The following is an 8,415-nucleotide window of genomic DNA, read 5'->3' on the forward strand; positions in this document are numbered from 1 at the left end:
GGAGGTAGAGAAGGAGGGAGGGAGGGAGGGAGGGAGGGAGGGAAAGAGGAAGTCGGGGAGGGAGGAAGGGAGAAAGAGAAAGAGGAAAGGAGTTAGGGATGGAGGGAGAAAGAGAGGGAGGTAGGGAGGGAGGGAGGGGGAAAGAGAGAGAGGAAAGGAGGTAGGGAGGGAGAAAGAGATGGAGTGAGGGAGGGAGTGAGGGAGAGATGGAGGGAGAAAGAGGAAAGTAGGTAGGGATGGAGGGAGGAAGAGAGAGAGGAAAGGAGGTAGAGAGGGAGGGAGAAAGAGAGGGGAGAGAGGAAGGCAGGGAGGGAGGAAGAAAAGGAGAGAGAGAGAAAGGAAAGGAGGGAGGCAGTGAAGGAGGGAGGGAGAAAGAGAGAGAGGGAGGGAGAGAGAGAGAGAGGAAAGGAGGTAGGGAGGGAGCGAGAGAGGAAGGCAGAGAGGGAGGCAGGGAGGGAGGGAGAGAGATAGATGGAGGAAAGGAAATAATTTTGCCCAAGATATTGAATTTAGCCATCAGTGCCTCCTGAAAGACTTTGGGTGCGTTTGTCTGCTTTCTAGAATGACACGAATGTCACTGTTGTATGGAGGAGTTGGGATGCCTGTCCTCGTTGAAGATCCTACACTGTAATCAATAAGGACGTGAAGGAAATGTCAAACGATGACGCAGAACTCTGTAGCACAAGTGGCTCTTGGAGTGGCCCAAAATGCCCCTGAAAATGAGCTAGCAGAAGTGTGAAACATCTAAATGATCTCTACCCTTCATACAGAGCAGAACTAGTGTATTCATTTTCTCACAGCACCACTTAAGGATAACAGTGTGTGTGTGTGTGTGTGTGTGTGTGTGTGTGTGTGTGTGTGTGTGTGTGTGTGTGTGTGTGTGTGTGTGTGTGTGTGTGTGTGTTGTGTAACGCGTGAATTGGCATTAAGAACACACTGTGCCATTCTATTCCCTGTCAGAGTTGATCTGTTGTGTAAGAGTCCTCCTGGGTAAACTGATCAATAAGAAACCTCAGTACTCAGGGAAAAGAAGAACAGACAAGGGGACAAATTCAACTATCGTCGTTTCAACAAGACGTCACTTTAAAGGCAAAGTTTGGGTTTGACATCTACACACCTGTCTTTGTTCTACGTCTTTGTGCAAATTACAAATCAATTCACAGGAGAAACAAAAACGTGTGGACCAGGAGAATTCAGAATGCTTGGTTGTTTCAGTTTTGTCAGGAGAATTCAGAATGCTTGGTTGTTTCAGTTTTGTCAGGAGAATTCAGAATGCTTGGTTGTTTATGTTTTGTCAGGAGAATTCAGAATGCTAGTGGGACTAGTGGACCAGGGGGACTAGTGGGACTAGTGGGACTAGTGGACCAGGGGGACTAGTGGGACTAGTGGGACTAGTGGACCAGGGGGACTAGTGGGACTAGTGGGACCAGGGGGACTAGTGGGACTAGTGGGACTAGTGGACCAGGGGGACTAGTGGGACTAGTGGACTAGTGGGACTAGTGGGACTAGTGGGACTAGTGGGACCAGGGGGACTAGTGGGACTAGTGGACCAGGAGGACTAGTGGGACTAGTGGGACCAGGGGGACTAGTGGGACTAGTGGGACTAGTGGACCAGGGGGACTAGTGGGACTAGTGGACTAGTGGGACTAGTGGGACTAGTGGGACTAGTGGGACCAGGGGGACTAGTGGGACTAGTGGGACTAGTGGACCAGGGGGACTAGTGGGACTAGTGGACTAGTGGACCAGGGGGACTAGTGGGACTAGTGGGACTAGTGGACCAGGGGGACTAGTGGGACTAGTGGGACCAGGGGGACTAGTGGGACTAGTGGGACTAGTGGACCAGGGGGACTAGTGGGACTAGTGGACTAGTGGGACTAGTGGGACTAGTGGGACCAGGGGGACTAGTTGGACTAGTGGACCAGGGGGACTAGTGGGACTAGTGGGACCAGGGGACTAGTGGGACTAGTGGGACTAGTGGACCAGGGGGACTAGTGGGACTAGTGGACTAGTGGGACTGGGACAGTGGGACTAGTGGGACCAGGGGGACTAGTGGGACTAGTGGACCAGGGGACTAGTGGGACTAGTGGGACTAGTGGACCAGGGGGACTAGTGGGACTAGTGGGACTAGTGGACCAGGGGGACTAGTGGGACTAGTGGGACTAGTGGGACCAGGGGGACTAGTGGGACTAGTGGGACCAGGGGGACTAGTGGACCAGGGGGACCAGGGAGACTAGTGGACCAGGGGGACTAGTGGACCAGGGAGACTATCGGGACCAGGGGGACTAGTGGGACCAGGGACACTAGTTGGACTAGGGAGACTAGTGGACCAGGGAGACTAGGTGGACCAGGGAGACTAGTGGACCAGGGAGACTAGTGGACCAGGGAGACTAGGTGGACCAGGGAGACTAGTGGACCAGGGGGACTAGTGGACCAGGGAGACTAGGTGGACCAGGGAGACTAGTGGACCAGGGAGACTAGGTGGACCAGGGAGACTAGTGGACCAGGGAGACTAGTGGACCAGGGAGACTAGGTGGACCAGGGAGACTAGTGGACCAGGGAGACTAGGTGGACCAGGGAGACTAGTGGACCAGGGAGACTAGTGGACCAGGGAGACTAGTGGACCAGGGAGACTAGTGGACCAGGGAGACTAGGTGGACCAGGGAGACTAGTGGACCAGGGAGACTAGTGGACCAGGGAGACTAGTGGACCAGGGAGACTATCGGGACCAGGGAGACTAGTGGAACAGGGAGACTAGTGGACCAGGGAGACTAGTGGACCAGGGAGACTAGTGGACCAGGGAGACTATCGGGACCAGGGAGACTAGTGGAACAGGGAGACTATCGGGACCAGGGAGACTAGTGGACCAGGGAGACTAGTGGACCAGGGAGACTAGTGGAACAGGGAGACTATCGGGACCAGGGAGACTAGTGGACCAGGGAGACTAGTGGACCAGGGAGACTAGTGGACCAGGGAGACTATCGGGACCAGGGAGACTAGTGGAACAGGGAGACTATCGGGACCAGGGAGACTAGTGGACCAGGGAGACTAGCGGGACCAGGGAGACTAGTTGGACCAGGGAGACTAGGTGGACATATGCCAACTTCTTGACAGATTCTTTCACTGGCCTCAGACTTGAATCCCTTTCTATCGACCATCCCAAACACTTGTAACTGCACTGGTGATTGAGCAGGGAAAACATTTTCTTTGATGGGAGAGAGATTAGGGGTTTTAATCACTGCTCAGAGATACTCAGACCTAGGCAGAGCAGGACGACAGCCAGGGTCAACATGGCTAGAGGAGCGTTGGCACGTTGACTGGCAGATCCTCTAATTGCTTTGGAAGTTTGACGATGAAGGGCATAAGGGTTTTGACAGTATGACAGGCAGTGAGTCTTCTGGTCATTCAGATCATACGCACGCATATGAACGCAGGCAGGCAGGCAGGCAGGCAGGCAGGCAGGCAGGCAGGCAGGCAGGCAGGCAGGCAGGCAGGCAGGCAGACAGACAGACAGACAGACAGACAGACAGACAGACAGACAGACAGACAGACAGACAGACAGACAGACAGACAGACAGACAGACAGACAGACAGACAGACAGACAGACAGAATGCTGTATTTCATTTGCTGTGACAACAGTCTGATTTGTCCTGTAAATGACCTTGACTGACCTTTCAACGGATCAATGACTATTTGTACGTGTTCAACTGCTATGAATGAGAGATTCCATTTCGCAATTCCCGTTAAAGCAAGTTTCCCGGGCTCCAATGTGGAGAAGAGATCATTTACAATGAGATAATTCGTGGCGAGAGAGACTCGTGTTTGTAGACGATAGCGCTGCTAGATCATCTGTGAAATAACTTTTATTAGGGGACATTTATTTGCTCGCCGGTCGTTCAAATTATGATAAAAGCGACCTGCCATCAATCCGTTCTTCATGCTAAATGTTTTATTTCTACAGGGTTGGTCTCCATTGAGACCCGGGTCTAATTTACAAGGTAACCCTGTGAACATGAACATACACAATTTACATAATGAAAGAAAATATCCATACAAAACAATAAATCCAAGATTAGGCAAATCCAGGGGCCTCCCGAGTGACGGTCTAACAAACTGCATCCTAGTGTTCCAGCGTCACCCACAGGAGACCCACAGGACCTCCAGGACCTCCAGGACCTCCAGGACCTCCAGGACCTCCAGGAACTCCAGAAGCTCCTGGGCCTCTAGGACCCCCAGAACCTCCAGGACCTCCAGGACCTCCAGGACCTCTAGGACCTCCAGAACCTCCAGGACCTCCAGAACCCCCAGGACCTCCAGGACCTCCAGAACCTCCAGGACCTCTAGGACCTCCAGGACCTCTAGGACCTCTAGGACCATCAGGACCTCCAGGACCTCCAGGACCTCCAGAACCTCCAGGACCTCCAGGACCTCCAGGACCTCTAGAACCTCCAGAACCTCCAGGACCTCCAGAACCTCCAGGACCTCCAGAACCTCCAGGACCTCCAGAACCTCCAGGACCTCCAGGACCTCCAGAACCAATCAACCCAATGAAGACATGAGCTGAGTGGCTGAAGAAGAAGAAGTTGTTGAAGAACCGCTTTATATATAAAACAGTAGGAACACTTTCCTAATATTGAGTTGCACCACCTTTTGCCCTCAGAACAGCCTCAATACGTCGGAGCGTGAACTCTACAAGCTGTCTAAAGCATTCCACAGGGATGCTGGTTCATGTCGAATCCAATACTTCCCACAGTTGTGTCGAGTTGGCTGGATGTCCTTTGGGTGGTGGACCATTCTTGATACAAACGGGAAACTGTTGAGCGTGAAAAACCCAGCAGTGTTGCAGTTCTTGACATAAACCGGTGCTCCTGTCACCTACCTCCAAACCCTGTTTAAAGGCACTTAAATATTTTGTCTTGCCCGTTCACCCTCTGAATGGCACACAGACACAATCCATGTATCAAGGCTTGAAAATTCTTCGGTAGACTTTTCCTGCAGTCAAATGACCTAGTGGCTTCATGGGCAGAACGTATTTATGTTTTATTAATTCGTTTTTCATAGTTTTTCATAAAAATTCTGCCAAAAATTCTGGTGTTTCTATATCAAACAGTGTTGTTATATTTCAGTCTTCTGTGATGTACAGTATTAGCCAAGAGTGTACAAAGCTGTCATCAAGGCAAAGGGAGGCTACTTTGAAGAATCTCAAATATAAAATATATTTTGATTTTTTTAACACTAGTTGTAGTTATAGTTTTGATGTTTCAGTATTATTCTACAATGTGGAAAATAGTAAAATAGTAAAATAAATATCTTGGATGGGATCCTGGGAGCAGATGGAGGCCGTGAGGCCAACGACGACACCGGGGTTTGTGACCACGAAGGATGCACGAGAGGCAGACCAGATTTTATTTGGGGGGAGGCACATGGGGTGGTTAGCGGAGCCAGGTTGCAGACCAGAGCCAACTCCCTGCATTCGCTTTAAGGAGTGTGTTCAGGCACCATCTTATGCAGTGATGCGCATTGACAGCCCGGTGCGTTCTGTGCCAGCTCCTCGCACTTGCCGTGCGAAAGTGAGCATCCAGCCAGGACGGGTTGTGCCGGCTCAGCATTTCTGGTCTCCAGAACACCTCCTCGGTCCAGGATATCCTGCGCCGGCTCAACACACTGTGACGCCCGGAGCCTCCAGTGATGATTCATGGCCCAAAGCCTCCAGTGATGATCCATGGCCCAAAGCCAGTCCAGAGCCTCCAGCGACGTTCTGCAGTCCAGAGCCTCCAGCGACGGTTCCCAGTCCATAGCCTCCTGCAAGGGTTCCCAGTCCAGAGCCTCCAGCGACGGTCTGAGGTCCAGAGCCTCCAGCGACGGTCTGCGGTCCAGAGCCTCCAGCGAAGGTCTGCGGTCCAGAGCCTCCAGCGACGGTCTGCGGTCCAGAGCCTCCAGCGACGGTCTGCGGTCCAGAGCCTCCTGCGACGGTCTGCGGTCTAGAGCCTCCTGCGACGGTCTGCGGTCCAGAGCCTCCTGCGACGGTCTGCGGTCCAGAGCCTCCAGCGACGGTCTGCGGTCCAGAGCCTCCTGCGACGGTCTGAGGTCCAGAGCCTCCAGCGACGGTCTGCGGTCCAGAGCCTCCAGCGAAGGTCTGCGGTCCAGAGCCTCCAGCGACGGTGTGCGGTCCAGAACCTCCTGCAAGGGTTCCCAGTCTGGTTCCTCTGGCAACGATCCACGGTCCGGTTCCACGGAGGTGGAGGGATCAGCGAGCGGAGCGTGGTCTACGTCCCGAACTGGAGCCGCCACCGAGGCTAGATGCCCACCCGGACCATCCCCCAAAGAGTCAGGTTTTGCGGCCAGAGTCCGCACCTTTTGGTGGAGGGGGGTTGGGGGGCATAAACTTTTATTAGCATTCAGTTCTAGTTTAGGATCAGTAAGTGATTTTTGTTCTGTTCCTCTCTGAGGGAGGGGGCTGTCCAGGATCCTGTTCTATTCCTCTCTAAGGGAGGGGGCTGTCCAGGGTCCTGTTCTGTTCCTCTCTAAGGGAGGGGGCTGTCCAGGGTCCTGTTCTGTTCCTCTCTAAGGGAGGGGCTGTCCAGGGTTCTGTTCTGTTCCTCTCTAAGGGAGGGGGCTGTCCAGGGTCCTGTTCAGTTCTGTTCCTCTCTAAGGGAGGGGCTGTCCAGGGTTCTGTTCTGTTCCTCTCTAAGGGAGGGGGCTGTCCAGGGTCCTGTTCTGTTCCTCTCTAAGGGAGGGGGCTGTCCAGGGTTCTGTTCTGTTCCTCTCTAAGGGAGGGGCTGTCCAGGGTTCTGTTCTGTTCCTCTCTAAGGGAGGGGGCTGTCCAGGGTCCTGTTCTGTTCCTATCCAATGGAGGGGGCTGTCCAGGGTCCTGTTCTGTTCCTCACTAAGGGAGGGGGCTGTCCAGGGTCCTGTTCTGTTCTGTTCCTCTCTAAGGGAGGGGGCTGTCCAGGGTTCTGTTCTGTTCCTCTCTAAGGGAGGGGGCTGTCCAGGGTTCTGTTCTGTTCCTCTCCAATGGAGGGGGCTATCCATGGTCCTGTTCTGGTCCTCTCTAAGGGAGGGGGCTGTCCAGGGATCTGTTCTGTTCCTCTCTAAGGGAGGGGGCTGTCCAGTGTCCTGTTCTGTTCTGTTCCTTTCTAAGAGAGGGGGCTGTCCAGTGTCCTGTTCTATTCCTCTCTAAGGGAGGGGCTGTCCAGTGTCCTGTTCTGTTCCTCTCTAAGGGAGGGGGCTGTCCAGTGTCCTGTTCTGTTCTGTTCCTTTCTAAGAGAGGGGGCTGTCCAGTGTCCTGTTCTATTCCTCTCTAAGGGAGGGGGCTGTCCAGGGTCCTGTTCTGTTCCTCTCCAATGGAGGGGGCTGTCCAGGGTCCTGTTCTATGCCTCTCTAAGGGAGGGGGCTGTCCAGGGTCCTGTTCTGTTCTGTTCCTCTCTAAGGGAGGGGCTGTCCAGGGTTCTGTTCTGTGCCTCTCCAATGGAGGGGGCTGTCCAGGGTCCTGTCCTGTTCTGTTCCTCTCTAAGGGAGGGGGCTGTCCAGGGTCCTGTTCTGTTCCTCTCTAAGGGAGGGGGCTGTCCAGGGTTCTGTTCTGTTCTGTTCCTCTCTAAGGGAGGGGGCTGTCCAGGGTCCTGTTCTGTTCCTCTCTAAGGGAGGGGGCTGTCCAGGGTCCTGTTCTGGCCCTCTCTAAGGGAGGGGGCTGTCCAGTGTCCTGTTCTATTCCTCTCTAAGGGAGGGCTGTCCAGTGTCCTGTTCTGTTCCTCTCTAAGGGAGGGGGCTGTCCAGTGTCCTGTTCTGTTCTGTTCCTTTCTAAGAGAGGGGCTGTCCAGTGTCCTGTTCTATTCCTCTCTAAGGGAGGGGCTGTCCAGGGTCCTGTTCTGTTCCTCTCCAATGGAGGGGCTGTCCAGGGTCCTGTTCTATGCCTCTCTAAGGGAGGGGGCTGTCCAGGGTCCTGTTCTGTTCTGTTCCTCTCTAAGGGAGGGGGCTGTCCAGGGTTCTGTTCTGTGCCTCTCTAAGGGAGGGGGCTGTCCAGGGTCCTGTTCTGTTCCTCTCTAAGGGAGGGGGCTGTCCAGGGTTCTGTTCTGTCCCTCTCTAAGGGAGGGGGCTGTCCAGGGTTATGTTATATTCAAATCAAATCAAATCAAATTTTATTTATATAGCCCTTCGTACATCAGCTGATATCTCAAAGTGCTGTACAGAAACCCAGCCTAAAACCCCAAACAGCAAACAATGCAGGTGTAAAAGCACGGTGGCTAGGAAAAACTCCCTAGAAAGGCCAAACCCTAGGAAGAAACCTAGAGAGGAACCGGGCTATGTGGGGTGGCCAGTCCTCTTCTGGCTGTGCCGGGTAGAAATTATAACAGAACATGACCAAGATGTTCAAATGTTCATAAATGACCAGCATGGTCTAATAATAATAAGGCAGAACA

The sequence above is a fragment of the Oncorhynchus gorbuscha genome, linkage group LG16 (genome assembly GCF_021184085.1).
Source record: "Oncorhynchus gorbuscha isolate QuinsamMale2020 ecotype Even-year linkage group LG16, OgorEven_v1.0, whole genome shotgun sequence".
Lineage (NCBI taxonomy): Eukaryota > Metazoa > Chordata > Actinopteri > Salmoniformes > Salmonidae > Oncorhynchus > Oncorhynchus gorbuscha.